At 39.5% G+C, this 16,928-nt stretch overlaps 1 pseudogene; it reads right to left on the bottom strand.

Annotated features, from left to right (window-relative positions):
• Positions 1–14,912: 14,912 nt before the first annotated feature.
• Positions 14,913–16,160, bottom strand: LOC148045908 (uncharacterized; annotated as a pseudogene).
• Positions 16,161–16,928: the final 768 nt, after the last annotated feature.

The following is a 16,928-nucleotide window of genomic DNA, read 5'->3' as shown; positions in this document are numbered from 1 at the left end:
AAGCCAGAGGGGTGAGGACAACCAAGAGGGGCAATGGGCCCTTAAACTTTCCATACTGGACAAGGAAGGTCCCACAGCCCAGAATGAGAATAGGATTTCCCTGGTAGTCCTGCAGGTGACAGGCAGTGGGAGATAGGTGGCTGGGCTGGAGGTGCGGCAGCAAGGCTTTGAGAGTGTCCCAGGACATGATTGTTCGGGCTGAGTCAGTGTCCAATTCCAAAGTGCAGGGGCAGCCGGCGAGGAAGATGCGGAGATGCATCTTATCCCGGCCACCAAAAGAAGAGGAAGCAGAGTCAGGCACCCAGTTAGGAAGAGGAGCCTCTGGGTTGGACATGGCGTAGCACCCCAGGTGGGTGGCCGAAGGAGTCAAAGCCAGCAGTCAGCAGAAGGAGGAGGAGGAGCCCTCAGGTTGCGAGGGTCAGCATGAGATGAACGGCAGACGGTTGCAATGTGGCCCTTCTTTCCGCACTTGCAGCAAAGGGCTGTGTGGAAACAGCAGGAGGCTCTGGAGTGGTGGCCACCACAGCTGAGACAGGCACCGCCATCCCAGAGGAACATGGACTTGAGGAGATCGATTGAGGTCTTGAACTCCACGCGGAGGTCATCGGGCCCCAACTGGCAATGGACAGCGGAGTGAGGCAGTGATGGCAAAGCCGATGGAGGAAACCAATGGATTTCCAGGGTTGCCTGGCCAGCCATTTCGTAGCCACGGGCTTTGTCCACCGCAATCTTCATGGTCAGCTTGGCGCGGGACAGGATGCAACGATGGTGTCGAGGAGGCCGTAAATAAACTGCTCCAGGAGGGTGTCCTCCAAATCCACGAACTCGCAGTGGATTGCAGCAGCTCTCAAAGCATCCACATATTGGTTGATGGATTGGCACTCAACCTGGATGCACCGCCTGAAGAACTGATGGCGGGTATAGCGCGATGGCGTTGGCTCATAGTGAAGCTTGAGCCTGGCCATTAAAATGTCCAGGGGCATCGTATGCATGGGCGTAGGCACAGAAAGAGCCCAGGCAGTGGTGAACATCTCAGGGCCACAGTAGTGGAAGAAGGTGCCCCTCTTCCTCCCCTCAGACGAGTCATTCAGATCGTGGGCTTGTAAGAAGACCTCAAAGCGTTCGAGGAACGCGTCCCACGATTCCGCCTCAGGACAGAACGTGGTGAAGACAGAGGCTGGAGCGATGGCAGGGATGTGGACGGGGTCCGTGTCACTCATCCTCGTCGCCAGTTTTAAATACTCAGGCACTGAGGAGAGGGTTCAACCAAGAAACTTTATTCAAGTCAGCATACAGAACAAGAAGGAAGGAACAGGGAACAATGCCCACCTAACAGCTATTTATACTTGACAGCTGTCAGGCGGGGAACTAATCAGGGAGGTGCAATTCTCCCGCTGGCCAGCAGCCGCGCCAGAGCCAATCAGCTTTTCTTCTGGCTCTGGCCGTGGCTGCCGATTGTGTCGGGAGGGCGCAACACCCAGGGGAAAATAACTGTTACTACATTGTTTTCTGTACTCAAAATGAAACAGTTCTGGACTAGAGTAAATACAAATTGGCTCTGGCTGACAAAATGCTTCACCTCAGAACCAATAGCTCAGAAAATTATATTTCCTTACTCCAAACAAAACTTTGGACTCCAAAGCTTTGAAGGAAAAACAAGGCTGTTCCCTTTCTCTTATAGAAAGAAAACTTTGTGTACTACATAAATGTAAAATAACAATCTCAGACCTCCAGAGATATGCTGAAATATTTTAGAAATCAAACTCAGAAAATTTTTAAATGTTTTCAACACATCAGTATGAAGCATCGACCTAGTCGGAATCACTTAGATCTAAAGCAAATGCACTGATTGTTTTCACAGCATGGTTTTCTTCTTCAAGCTGCAACAGGCAGGTTGGCAACTGCTGTTCAGAAAGGTTTTCAGCCCCCTGCCTTGGACTGCTGTAGCCTGTGACATGATCAATAGTGGGGTTAGAAGGCAGAGGAAGCTAAGGAAAGATTATGAAGATGAGGTGAGTGACAGAATTACCTTACAGGATTTGTTCTCTCTCACTCACCTTGAATTTCATCTATCTCAGACAAAGACAGGAAATCATCTGAGCACAAAACCACACATAAAAGAAAGTGGCTTTGTGGAATGTAGTTTATCCTTTGAAAACAGCACAATAAAATAGGTGTTTACAGACCAAGGAGAGAGGTCATCATATTTAAAAATATATTATTGCTTGTCTGAATGGCTATTGACCAATTGTTTATTAATTAATCCTACATTAAACTGACTTTCAGGAAAGATAATGGTTTTGTGGATGGGACTTTCTTTGCTTTTAGTTGACACAGATACTTGTCACACTGATGGTTTCTTTGAGGAGCCACTTCTGGGTAACCCAAATATACTGCTATATCTGCTTTTAGAAATGATTATATTTAGGAGAAACACCCTGGCCCAGACTGAATTAAGTAATAACCTGATTTGAAATTGAGAATTTTGCCCCTGATATTTATGTCATTTGTAGATTTTATTAAGGCATAACATTAAATATTACAATAAATTCAATATATAAAAAATGTCAATTTTCATATTGCAATGTTGAGGAGGAAGATAGTTTTATTTGCTTGATTAGCACCAGTCTTTTTAAGCCCTTTAAATATAAATGGAAGCAACAATAAGGCATTATTTCATCTTGCATTAATTATCCTACCCATTATATCAGGATTGGTGATCTAATTATAACTTTTCTTGCTGGGAGCATAGACTAAGTCCACCATTCTATAATTCTTGTTAGCAAAGGCTTCCACTGAATTCCCTATGAAAGTTACAAAATTATACTCCATTGCAACAGCAGTCTTGAACTAATGGGATTAAACTTGTTTAGGCTTGGAGCATCCAGTTGTTTAGGGGTTTAGAAAGTTGGCTACATAAGATTATTTACTGTTTTATCTTTGATATTTATATATAAAACAGTTCATTTTACCTTATTTGATTGTAATCTACTTTTTAAATCTATTTCTTCTGTTATTTCTAATCCATTTTATCAACTACACAAATACATATTTTATTTGGTTTTCAAATACAAATTCAAGAAAATAAACCAATATAGACCAATTCATTCTGTAACTATTATAATACTGAAGATACAAACTAGTTTATTCAGGAATGAAGTTTGGTTCTGATATTGGCCTGTAATTGAGTAAAACTCTGCTTAGTCTTGCCTCACCAAAAATTATCTGCATCTGGGTATCACTGGGCTGTGTGTGGAGAAGCTTGTATATCAAAGCCAGTATGTAAGAAAATTTGGGTTACTGTGCCATTTGTTTTGACAATTTCAACAATTGTTCTGACAGTTAAGAATTTTTCTGTCTTATTTAATATATTATTTATTCGTTATAAAGGCTTACAGGTCTCGTGAATCATAGAACTGTAAGCTATTTTCAATAATATAGTACTGCAAAATAAATGTTGTAAATATGCAATTCTCACCCACCTCAATATATTAATAGATGAAAAAATATCCAAAACATATCAGATAGAAAATATAGGCACCTATATAATGTTTATATAGCACCATTCTTTCAGTTCCAGAAATACAAACCAGTGTACTCCATTATTCAGCCCATGAAGGTTCTATGGATAAGCAATGATTAAACAGCTCTCTAAATGTTACCAGGAAAGAGGGAATGATAGCAGAGAATTATCATTTCTGAGACCCCACCACTAATCCCGGGAATTCACAGCATGTCTTCTCTGCTAAATGAAACTGAGATGTCTAATTCTAAATAGAGTAGACATTCCCAGCCATATATGACATATATGATTTTATATATAAGCAGCAGCGTGAATTGCATCTGGAAGGAAAGCAGCTGCCACAGTAAAGTGTTACATGACTGTAACAGCTCTTTCCCATTATCTAGCAAACTGCTGCATTCTGCACCAATTCTAACTTCAAATAGTCTCTAGGGGCAACCCCACTAATAGAAAATTATAGCATTATAATTATGAAGTGCCAAAGTATGAGGGACTATTGCCAGCTACTTCCATTTAAGAAACTAGACTGTAACTGGAACACCAGTTCTATGTAAAGTCAGCACTTTCACCTGCTCTTCAACTTTGAGTCCAACAAAGCCTTGAAGTTCCTGTTCCTTCAGGATAAGAACAATTTTGCCTGAAGACAGAATTGGTAGAGAGGCAGATGGCTTCCAAATCAGCTATCCTTATATTTTGATGACATTACTCCTAGGTATATTTCTCCTAATCCAGGCACTGCCAATACAGCTCCTACTTAGGCCAGCATGAAGGTATAACTAGGTTTCACTAGAGCTCTAACGATGCCTAATCCCATATTATAGGATAACATATCTTAGCAGCTTCATGCAAATGTTGAAAAATATGAGGTTCAACCTCATCAAGTTATGTGGGACCGCATCTTAACAATTTCCCATATAAAAACAATGATCAAACTACAAAAAAAAATTTCTGAGCCTTTTCAGAAAATCTAGATGAATACCATGTTCAATGGCATCAAATGTCACCAAAAGATGCAGCTGCACCAGTGGTGGGCTTCAAATAATTTAACAACCAGTTCTCTGCCTTAATGACTGGCTGGGTAGTTGTGGCTGGGTGGTCATGTGACTGAGTGAGCATGGCTAACTTGATGTCACTCACATCGAGGGGCGCTTATCCTCGCCCGGCCTCTTATGACCATGGGGATGCTGCAATGGCCATAAGTGTGAAAAACACTCATAAGTCACTTTTTTTCAGTGCGATTGTAACTTTTTTTTTAATTAAAAAGTTTTTTAATTTTAATTTGAAACAAGTACAACATCTTTCTTTACATCTATAGAAAATGTATCAGTCGATCACAAATAAACTTTGGTACATCTCCTCCACAGTCAACAAACATAACTCATATTAACTCGAGCATTTTAACTCAGATATTCATACATATCACCATCGTCATATATCCATTTTCATTTGACTGTAATTATTATTTAAAAATATTAATAAAAGTAATAATCTTGAACAATACATGCCCACACCAGTGGGAAAAGAAAAAATCAAAAAGAAAAAGAAAAAGAAAAAGAAAAAAAAGAAAAAAAAAAGAAAAAAGGACAAAAAGGACAAAAAACAAGGCAGGAAAGAAAAAAGAAAAAAGAAAAAAAAAGAAAAAAAAGAACACAGGTATCTATTATAAAAAAGAAAAAGTATATCAACTGGTCACAACATGCTTTGGTGCATCTCTTCCATTAACTCATATTAATCCAAATATCTTAACTCAAATGTTTACCATATTAACATCATTATACCTCCACTTTTAGTTAACTATATTTATTTAAACATCCTTCATCATTAACTATGCCAAAGAATTAATCCATAACACCTGCTGACATTTCATTTACTTGTTTGTAAAATCCTCTATTAACATCAAATCCTCATATCCTATTTTAGCTGAACATCCATAATATTTAGTTATATCATATATCATAACATTTTCCCCATATTAATTAACATTTAGCTGTATATATTTTATTTAGTTTTTTTAATAGTGATAATTATTGTAATTGATACCCTTTATGTATAATCCAAAAATGTTTTCTCATATCCAATTGTTATTTATCATATCAACTCCACATTATATACATTACTATCAATATCAATTATTATTCAGCTATATCTATTACAAAAAAGAGTAATTAGATTTAGCTAATTTTCAATTGTATTCTTCAGTCTATCAGCCTATGTCTCTCCAATAGCAAAACTTCCTTAGTCTTCTTACCATTCCTAAAACAAATTCCCCAAACGTTTTTATAAGCAAGTCCAAACAGAAATATCTTCGCACCTTTTTGCTTAGGATGCCTCTGACATAATAACTTTGTCCTTGGCTTGTTCCAATCAATTTATCTTTGACTTTCAAGGGTGGTGTCAAAAGTTCTGCAAATAATGTTTCATAAAGTATAAATTCTTTGATGTTACTCATTCCTCCTGGAATCTGTCTTTTGAGATAAATTTTCTGTATGGCCCCCCTTTTTTCAAACGTTACATCTCTTTCTCTTTCTGCCTCCGAAGTAAAACAGACACCCGGCGTGTCAGCAGATTGAGAAACTTCCTTTCTGACATTCTTCATTTGGATTTCAGGAACACTCAAACATTCAACGCTCTGACTCTTTTTTTCATAGTTTGATGTTAAAAACAAAAGATAGTCGATTTTTTTTTCAGATTTCTTTTCAAATTTTTCATAAATATCAAACAACTTCTGGAAAGCAGAGAAAATCTTTTGGAATGAACCACTTGAAGCAAGTACAGACGCCATGATGATGTGACGCAGATGAAATTGCAAGTAGGGACACGCTGGGAGCTATGCAGTCTTATCTGATCTTAGACCAACACAGCCAAGCAATAAAGATGTCAAATTATAGTAAATTGGTTTACAGCCCACTTAAGGAGAGCTGTGAGGGAGTGTTGAAGTAAAATAAACTTTCCTTTATCCACGTAAACAGCATTCAAAACATTTAAAAAATAAAGTAACCACCAACCATAAATTCATTAAAAAAAACAATTCGCCGGTAGATTCTTCTGTTCTTTGGTTTCAATTAGCTTAAATTTTAGTGCGGACCGTCTCTCTCTTTGAGTAATAAAATCAGCTTACCAGATGGAAACACTTCTGCCATTCTTAGGGGCTGCCTGCAGTTTCGGTTAGCTTAGAGCTAATCCACGAAGGTATGGCAAAAGGGGTTAAGTTCCAAGCCCCCCCGAGACCTGTGAACGTCTCTGAGGTCACTGGATCTCCCCAAACCTTCACTGTCTCTCCAGGACAGCTAGGGTCGTAAACGGCCCGTCCATTTCTTCCGGAATAGGGGAATTCTGAATTCTGGCCTGAAACTCCGTCTTCTCACTGCTAAGCCCCGCCTTCTTCAGTGCGATTGTAACTTTGAATGGTCACTAACTGAACTGTTGTAAGTCAAGGATTAAATATACAAAAATACAAAAGCTTCTTTGCTTGCAAAAAGCTGCCCTAAATACCAATGATTAGATTAGAAATGGGAGAAAGCACACTGAAGATCAATGAGTCACAGCTGTCACAGAAAGCTAAACCATTCTGTCTGAATACCTTCCTTTTGCTCAGCAATATCTGCAATCCAGAGTTACAAATCAGGCAGGCTGCCAGAGCACATTGAGGAATTAAAATAGCATAAAAAGAAACCCTTTAGCAGAGAGGTCATTTAAGCTCTCCACCCACCAGAAAGTGGGTGGGCATATTTGGGCTACAAAATGCCAAGCTAAAGAGACAAATTAAAAAATAACATCTTGAGTGAGGGCTAATCCCATTCTGTCTTTGTTCAGACCTTGCTGCAGGGAATTTTTGCCTATGAATATAGCTATCTATCTCTTTATCACTTAACTGCTGACATCTGTTGTCATTAAGGAAGGTGGGGGCTGCTTTCTCCCTCTAAGAAAACATGTTTCTTCATTTCTCATCCAGGGAAATATATTCTTTCTTTTTAATATTTCTCAAAATATTTCATTCCTTTAGGAGAGGGGTGGGTGCTAACTTTCTACAATTGGTACCATGTTACTATGTCATATTATATGAGAGCAAACTATAATAGCAATAGCAATAGCAGTTAGACTTATATACCGCTTCATAGGGCTTTCAGCCCTCTCTAAGCGGTTTACAGAGTCAGCATATCGCCCCCAACAACAATCCGGGTCCTCATTTTACCCACCTCGGAAGGATGGAAGGCTGAGTCAACCCTGAGCCGGTGAGATTTGAACAGCCGAACTGCAGAACTGCAGTCAGCTGAAGTAGCCTGCAGTGCTGCATTTAACCACTGCGCCACCTCGGCTTCTCGGCTCTATAACAAATTGGAAAGAGGATTCACTTATTATCAGTGAGCAATCATGTAGCTTGGCCACTCTGAAGTAATGCAAGATACTTCTGCACCAAATATGTTTTTTAAAAAGGCAACTGGACTTTCTGGACACCAAGAAAGTCCAGTTGCCTCTTGAAAAAAACACCTTTGGGAAAGCCATGACCTGGATGACTGAAGAATCCCCATAGACAAGAGACTCCTGTGCTTAGTGAACTGACAAAACATCCAGGAGAAGCAATCATAAGATCCATTTGCACCACTTAAAGATACCAGTTGGTCTTACTCACCTCACAAGACATTCTAAGGTAATCATCCAGATTTAAGGAAAAATCACATGCCTTCAGAACGGCAATAAAAAAAATCAGACAGAATGAAAAGTTTGCATCCTGCCTCTCAGTCATTTCTTCTATGGCTATGCCAACCCTTCTGTAAATAGCTGTTCAAGTCCCAGGAATAAAAGTACCACAAAAAACTTGTGGAGAGGGGGGGTGCTCCAGAGAAGCTCAGCCACAGACTGGGCGTACTTCCAAGAACCATTACAGCTGTTACAATGTAACAAAGTTTAACCCAGAGGCAGTTTCTGAAAATACTTAAAGCAGCAGAGGCAGAAATTAAGATAAGGATTAGGCTAGAAATATAGGCTCACTAGAATCTTTCCTTCCTGCGTTCTTTGTAAGATTAGCCCTGTAAAGTGGGAAAAGATTTCTTCCAACAACCAGTTCTCCGAACTGCTCAGAAAATTAACATATGGTTGGAGAGAATCAGTGCAAACTGGCAGGAGCCCACCACTGAGCTGTACCAAGAGATTTGAACCTGTCTACTAAAATCCTGAAGAACAACCAGTGTGATTGCCATCTGTTCCATTCCAGTGAATCCTGACTGAAAAGCATCCAGATAATCAATTTCATCCAGAACCTCCCATAGTTTTTCAATAATTTTTCCCAGATACATAAAGTTGGAAACAGAACAATTGTAATATTCAAGGGATAGCCTCTTGAGAGCAGGACAAACAAGAAGAAGTAATGGCCTCTTACAATGCAAATGGCATTTCCCCCACTTATTCCAAGATGAGTTCTCCTCTGTTTGGAGAGCCAGGGGGTGAAACAACAACCATTTATTGCTAACAGAATAGGCTAACAGTAAAGCAACGCCAGAAACAGGCACAACAAATTTCTGTCTGACAGCTCTTTATATAGCAGCTATCAGACAGGGCAACCAATGGGAGCACAGTATTCTCCCATTTAGAGACTAGCATGTCTTAGCCAATTCGTGCTGCCTCCTGGCCAGCGCGTTTTTGGGGTCATGATAACTGTGATGTCATAGCACTCCTACCCTCCTGGATAGCACATGCATAGTCCTTCAAATAGGCGGGCTGTCGGCAACTCCACCCCAACTCTTAGTTCAGATGCAGAGGTTAAAGGAAGAGGAGGTCCTGGTTCATCCTCCAGAACTGAGGAGACTGCGCAGCAACTTTGACTGGAGGCTCCACTCCCGCAGGCAGGCCTGTTGCACAAGGTTAGTCCAGTGACGAAACTGCTTCGACTGTTGGACTTGGTGGAGCTAATTGAGGACTGGGGCTGCACCTGTAGGCTGCGTCGAGCGTCATTGAGCCATATCTTGCACGGGCCTGGTTCCACTGGCAAAGCAATCCCACAACTGGTTGATGTGGCACCACCAAGTTCGGGCGTTGTCCAGCATGACCCTGTAAGAGCAGGGTCTGATTATGTATATGATTGGCCAGGTAGCCAGTGTGGTTTACCCAGGCATATACCCAGTCCCCTATTGCAAATGTTCTGATGGGGCTATTATAGTCCTGAAGTTGTTCTGTTGAGTAAATCGGATGCAAATGGTGCAGGATGGTCTGGAGCTGTTGGCCCACCAGCAATTCGGTGGGGTTTCTGTTAGTGATTGGGCAGAGAGTTGAGTGTTGGACCAAAAGGAAGGTGGCTATCTTTTCAGGTCAGTTCCTGGGTCCCATTCTCCCTAACGATTCTTTGGTTGATCGGACATTGCATTCGGCTCTGCCATTACTGCAAAAGTGCAAAATCCCATCACCTGTCAGAGAGTAGTGTTCAGCTCTTTATCAGTGGCTTCGCTCTGGCAGTTTCCTCAGCTCAATCCCATTTTTGTCAGCAATGCTCTGTATGAAGAACCAGGCGGGTAGAAACTGAGGCGAGCCAGGTTGTGAAACAACAACCATTTATTGCTAACAGAATAGGCTAACAGTAAGGCAACTCCAGAAACTGGCAACAACAAGTTCCTGTCTGACAGCTCTTTATATAGCAGTTGTCAGACAGGGCAACCAATGGGAGCACAGCATTCTCCCACCTAGAGGCTAGTGCATCTTAGCCAATCAGTGCCACGTCCTGACCAGCACATTTTTGGCATCATCGTAACTGTGAGGACATAGCACTTTCACTACAGTCTGAATCCTCCATGGCAATGTACCAGTCTGTTGCCTTCTCCATGGCAATTCACAAGAGCAGCTGAGGCAAGGATCTAGCCCATAAATTACAAAACATAGGGAATTTTGTCTAATTTCTTATTTATTTTAGTTAAAACATGTATATCAGAGGTAGTATTCAACCAGTCCTCTCCAATTCAGGTGAACTGGTAGTGGCGGCTGTGGGAGACTCCATCCACTCACCCCAATGTAATGCGTGAGTACTGCACATGCACAGAAGGCAGTGTGCATGTACAGACACAGTGCGTGCGAGCACTCACATTTGCAAACTGGTAGGGAAGGTAAGTGAATCCCACCACTGATGTATATAGCCATCTGTATTATAACCAAATCTGGGTTTCCACTTCCTTGGAATCCAGATACTGAAATGAAATTTATTTCTATTTTATATTTATTTAGAATTTAGATTTTTAAGGCATCCATCACATTACAAATTCTAGACAGCATACAGTTAAAAAGACTTAATACAATATAGTAAACATTCAAAAATAAAATATAATTTTAATAGGAGCCACAAATGTTCATGTAAATATGTAAAAGTCATGCCATATTAGACACCTAGTTCCTAACACAAGATATTTGGATTTGGTTCTTACAAGTAAATTGTTGCAACCCTTCTTCCTTTTAGATTTTATATATTCTTTTAAGTTTGTAGTGTGTTTTACTGATAATAGATTTAGAATAACTTTGTCACTTTGAATGTACACAGATTGGCATACATTAAAATGAAATTTTATTGCATATAGCTCTCAAAGAGTAACTACCTCCAATGTACACTAGATGACTAAACAAACATATATGCACATATATTATATGACACAGAAAGCAACACAGTCTAGTCCAAATGTATACATGTACATGGCGAGAAAAATGAATCCTGCGAGTTTACCAGATGGACGGCATAGGGAAAATGGTGTTACAGAATCTGGTAGTCCTGCTGCAAATACTTCAAAACCTCCTCCCAGAGGGGAGCAACAGAAACAGACCATAAGGTAGGTGGGTGGTGTCTCTAACAATGTTTTGAGTTCTAAGCACATAGCACTTATAAGCAGTATCCTGAACAACAGGAAGCAAGCTTCCTATAATGTTCTTGGCCGTCCTTACCATTTTCACAGTTGCAGTTTGTTAAATGTTCTCAATTTTGCCTCTGTAAAAAGTGGCTAGGACAGAAGATGACTTATTTTTCTCATCCGATGCAGGAAATGCAGATGCTGGTTTGCACACATCACTAAGGATGATATGTGGAAAGACCAGCACAGATTGTTAGTTATCTGTACCCCCAGATTTATAATACTGTTGACCAGTGATGGATTTCAAAATTTTTTAGAACCTATTCTGTAGGTGTGGCCTATTTTGTGGGAGTGGCTTGGTGGTCATGTGACCGGGTGGAAGTAGCTTGGCAGTCATTTGACTGAGTGGGAGTGGCTTGGCAATTATGTGACCAGGTGAGAGTAGCTTGGCAGTGATGTGAGTGGGTGGGAGTGGCCAAGTTGATGTCACTGAATTCTTTGCCCCAAAGAATGACCTACAAAAAGAAGATATAAAAAAGGAAATGTATTATTTTGTGCACTTATTACTTAAATAAGAATAAAATAAGTACACAAAACAATAAACAGCTACTTACAGATGAAATATGGCTGTCCTTGCCGGTCTTCAACATTACTGACCACCTTACACACACACTTCCAGCCCCTTTGCCTCTTCCCTCATCCTGGATTCACTCAGACATTTTTTTTATTGAAGAGTTTTAATAGATTTTACAAATATTTCCCTTTTCCTTTCCCTCCCTCTGCCCCAACCCTACTCCCCCTCCAACCCTCCCTCCCCCCAACTTCCCAGAGCAAAATACAGGGTATAAACATTTAACAATCATACACTAACATAAGCTAACTAATTATAGCATCCTACCTCCTCTTGTACTTTAACTCCCCTTTTAGTAAGCTAACTTTAGATAAATTGTAACATTCTTTGTTCATTCATAAGCTAATTGAAATTTCTTAGTCCAATATTTATTTTGAATGTAGTCAATCCATCTTCTCCATTCCAGCTTGTATTTCTCATCTGAATAGTCCTTCAAATATGCTGAGATTTTGGCCATCTCTGCTAAGTTTACTACTTTTAACGTCCATTCTTGAATAGTAGGCAATTCTTCCTTCTTCCAGTACTGCACCACCAACAATCTTGCTGCCGTTGTTAAATTCAGAATCAAATTAGTCTCTATAACTGTACAATAGCAGTAGCAATAGCAGTAGACTTATATACCACTTCATAGGCCTTTCAGGCCTCTCTAAGCGGTTTACAGAGAGTCAGCATATTGCCCCCAACAATCTGGGTCCTCATTTTACCCACCTCGGAAGGATGGAAGGCTGAGTCAACCCTGAGCCGGTGAGATTTGAACCGCTGACCTGCTGATCTAGCAGTAGCCTGCAGTGCTGCATTTAACCACTGCGCCACCTTGGCTCTATGGTACAATCTGTAACTATACCTAGCAAGAATAGCTGGGGAGTGAACTTTATCCCTTTTTTAAAGAATATTTTGAATAATCCACCATATTTTTATCCAAAATGCTTTAACTTTTTTACAAGTCCACCATATATGATAATATGTAGCATCAACACAATCACATCTCCAGCATTTAGATTGTACATTCGGATACATACAAGCTAACTTTTTGGGATCTAAATGCCATCTATAAAACATCTTATAAAAATTCTCTCTCAAGTTTTGAGCTTGTGTAAATTTTACATTTCTTACCCAAATCTTTTCCCATGTTTCCATCATTATTGGTTCTTCAACGTTTTGTGCCCATTTTATCATGCAGTCTTTAACTAACTCTGTTTCAGAATCTGTTTCTACCAGTATATTACACAATCTTTTTATATGCATTTGACTCTGGTCCCTAATTTGTTTTACCATTTTGTATGATACCAATTTTCTGGTCTTTTTTCCATCTAGCCTGTAACTGTCCATACTGAAACCAGGTTTGAATTACCCTTTCCTCTCTTAATACATTCAAAGGCTTTAACTGTGGTACACCTCTTTCTATGTTAAGAAGCTCTCTATATGTAATTACATCCTGTTTTTGTTCTATACTTATATTCTCTATCGTGTGTCTGGGTACTACCCACATAGGTATCTTGTCATTTAACTTATATTGATATTTTTTCCAGACACGCAGTAAAGCATTCCTTAATATGTGGCTTTTAAAAATCTTGTCCACCTTCTTATCATATATTAAATAAGCATGCCAACCATATACCAAATCATATCCCTCAATATTCAATATTCTGTCCTCTGTTAAGTTAATCCAATTACTAATTGTTGATAAAACTAGTGCTTCATAGTATAATTTTAAGTTGGGCATTTTAAAACCTCCTCTTTCACATATATCTTGCATTATTTTAAGTTTTATTCTTGATTTCTTCCCTGCACAAACAAAGCTATTAATACCTTTCTGCCATTCTTCCAAATTTTCATCTTTTTTGAGTATTGGTATCATTTGAAAAAGAAATAGAAACTTAGGCAAAATGTTCATTTTTACTGCTGCTATCCTTCCCAGTAAAGACAATTATAATTTTTTTTCCATTTATTCATCTCTGTCTGTATTTTGTGCCATAATGGTTCATAATTATACTTATATAATTTCCCATTTGAGGTTGTGATATAAACTACATATTTAACTTTTTTTACTATCTCACATCCTGTTACTCTTTCTAATTCTTCCTTTTGATTTGTAGTCATATTTTTAACTATCATCTTTGTTTTCCCTAGATTTATTTTAAACCCAGATACTTGGCCATATTGATTAATTATGTTCATTAAACCTATAGCTGATTTCTCCAGTTGGGTTAAAGTCACAACCAAGTTGTCCGCGAATGCTCGTACTCATAATGCCTAATCTTAATTCCCTGTACATCATCTGAATCACGTATTCTATTCAGCAATAATTCCAAAGTTAGAATAAACAATAATGGAGACAGGGGACACCCCTGTCTTGTTCCTTTTTTTATTTTAAAAGATTCTGTTAGACTACCATTAACTATAATTTGTGCTGCTTGTTTCTGGTATATTGCCTTGATAGATTGTGTAAAATACTCTCCAAACTGCATCTTTTGTGTTATTTTCATTAGAAATTGCCAATTCACTCGAACAAGTGCTTTCTCCACATCCAAGAATATAAGCACTGCGGGGACTTGGTTATTCTTCCCCAAATATTCCAATATATTAACAATTTGTCTTACATTACTTTTCATTTGTCTCCCATGTATAAAACCAGATTGACCATTGTGAATCATTTGTTGTATAAGTGACATCAACCTATTTGCTAGTATTTTAGCAAAAAATTTATAATCTGTATTAAGTAGTGATATAGGCCTATAGTTTTTTGGCTGAGTGTGATCTTGATCTTCTTTCAGAATCAGGGAAATAAAGGCTGTTCTCCAAGATGGTGGTACCCTTCCTTCCAATTGTATTGTATTAAATAGTTCCTTAAGAGGTTCTACGATTTCTAGTTGTAAATTTTTATAATAAACCGCTGTCAATCCATCTGTGCCAGGGGCCTTACCAACTTTTAACTCCTTAATTACCAGGAGAATTTCCTCCGTGGTTTTAAGCCATTAACGTTCCAGGTTAAAAATTTAATTGTCATCTTCAGCCCCTGAAGCTTTTTAAGAGCCACCTGGAAATCCTGCTGGAATTTCTTCTTCGGTCTAGCTCCCCCCATAGCTTCTGTATTTGTGTTTGTAGTTTCTTGGATTGTTGTCTGAGCTTGTTGCATCTTTAATTCTTGTTATTTACATTTGGTTGCCGCTCGAGTTTGTCTTTGTTCTATAACTCCTTCTGTCTCCTCAAGTAATTCCAGGGCTTGAGCAGCATCCGCTTGTAGCTGGATATCTTCCTGTCTAGCCTCCCCTGCTTCTTTCCTTCTTCTGGATCCTGGAGATGGTGCGTATCCAGCCTTTAGTACATTACTATAAAAATCTCTTGCCTTCCAAATTGAATTAAGACGATATCTTTCTCCTAAATAATTCACCACCAATCCGGCTGGAACCCATCTATACTGTATCTGGCAGTTTCTAAGTTCATCCACTAGGAATGCATAGTCCTTTCTGGATCTCAACATTTTAGGGGGAATTTCCTTCAATACTACCATTTCCTGACCTGCCACCTGTAATTTGTTTTTATAAATCGCTTGTAATATTCCATTCCTTGTTTTCCTGGTGACAAAATAGATTACAATATCTCTTGATAGTTGTCTCTGTCTGGCAATCCATGAATTAACACGGTAAATTTTGTCAATCTGCCAATCATATTCTGCCTTGGGTTCGCCAATTAGTTGAGTAAAGGCTTCTGCAAAAATCTCTTTCAAGTTTTCTTGGTTATTTTCTTTCAGGCCTCTTATTCTCAAAGCAAATTCCATCGCTCTATATTGTATCATTGTAACTTCTGCCTCTGACTTTTCGATCTTGTTTGGAGCCTCCGCAACTTTATTCTCCAAATTCACATTAGACTGATTAATTTCTTCCACTCTATCCTCCAGTGATGTTACATAACCAAGCAAACCCTTAAATGCATCCACTATATCCTCTCTTATTTGTTGATTATGAGTTTGGATTAAATCATTAATTTCAGACATTTCGTAAGACATATCTTTAAAAGCAGTTGTAATTTTTCCTTCCAAAACAGAGGCTTGTTCCTTTAAAGCACCTTGGAGAGCTTCGAGTGTCAATGTTGTATCCGCTGGGGATAATAAAGACTGCAATTTGTGTATCTGGGCTGGGGAACTTCCAGCACTCTTAGAAGCACTTAATTTTGTTTGCTTTGAAGCCATTTCCAAATATTCAAATCACACTTTTCAGCAGCCAAATTACTGAGTCCAAAAAGTCCACCTGATCCCCAGATTTGTTAAATCTTATAGCTTGTTAGTAAACCAATGCTGTTTTGTTTTATCTTGAGCTCTTGGTTCTTTTAACAACATTAACAAGCACTTAACAAATACTTTCCTTTTTAAATTGCACTTTCACCACATCCTTTGAAGTTCAGGTGCCATCTTCCCTTTTGTTCCCCTTAATCTTCACAGAAGGAGGTAATACTGTATCAGAGTTAAAGTTTGTACTTGCAATTGTAATCACTCCTGTCTTTGCTCTGCCTGCTTCCTATTCAAATGTAGATTAAAACGTTGATTGCAGGGATGGTCATGGCATTTTGTTCTGCTAAAGCAGAAGCATCCTGGAAGCAGAACTCTGTCGGGCTGCTGGGGGGCTCTCACCCTTCGAGCCCCAGAATTACTCCTGGGGGTCTAGGGGAGCTCAACCCTTGCCTGGCTGCTCACCTTCCCCTCTTTTCCCAAGGGGAGAGTTTTCAAGCCACTGGACAGCTGATTTACACTGTTCTAGCAGCTTAACGTGATCACGGGGCTGGCGTTCCCAAAGGAGCATCCTTTAACACCTACGGTGCCACAGGAAGTCCACTCAGACATTTTTAAAACTCACAGCCTGTGCACAGCACACACTCTTCCAGCCTCTTCCCTCTTCCCCAACATCCTCCCCACCTCCACCCAAGCCACTTACCAGTTCTTTCTTCTTCTGGTTCTTCTTCT

Source organism: Thamnophis sirtalis, unplaced genomic scaffold, assembly GCF_051295495.1.
Source record: "Thamnophis sirtalis isolate CommonGarterSnake01/CBP01778 unplaced genomic scaffold, rThaSir2_p1.2 scaffold_4, whole genome shotgun sequence".
In the NCBI taxonomy this organism is placed as follows: domain Eukaryota; kingdom Metazoa; phylum Chordata; class Lepidosauria; order Squamata; family Natricidae; genus Thamnophis; species Thamnophis sirtalis.
This window is presented reverse-complemented; position numbering and strand designations above follow the sequence as displayed.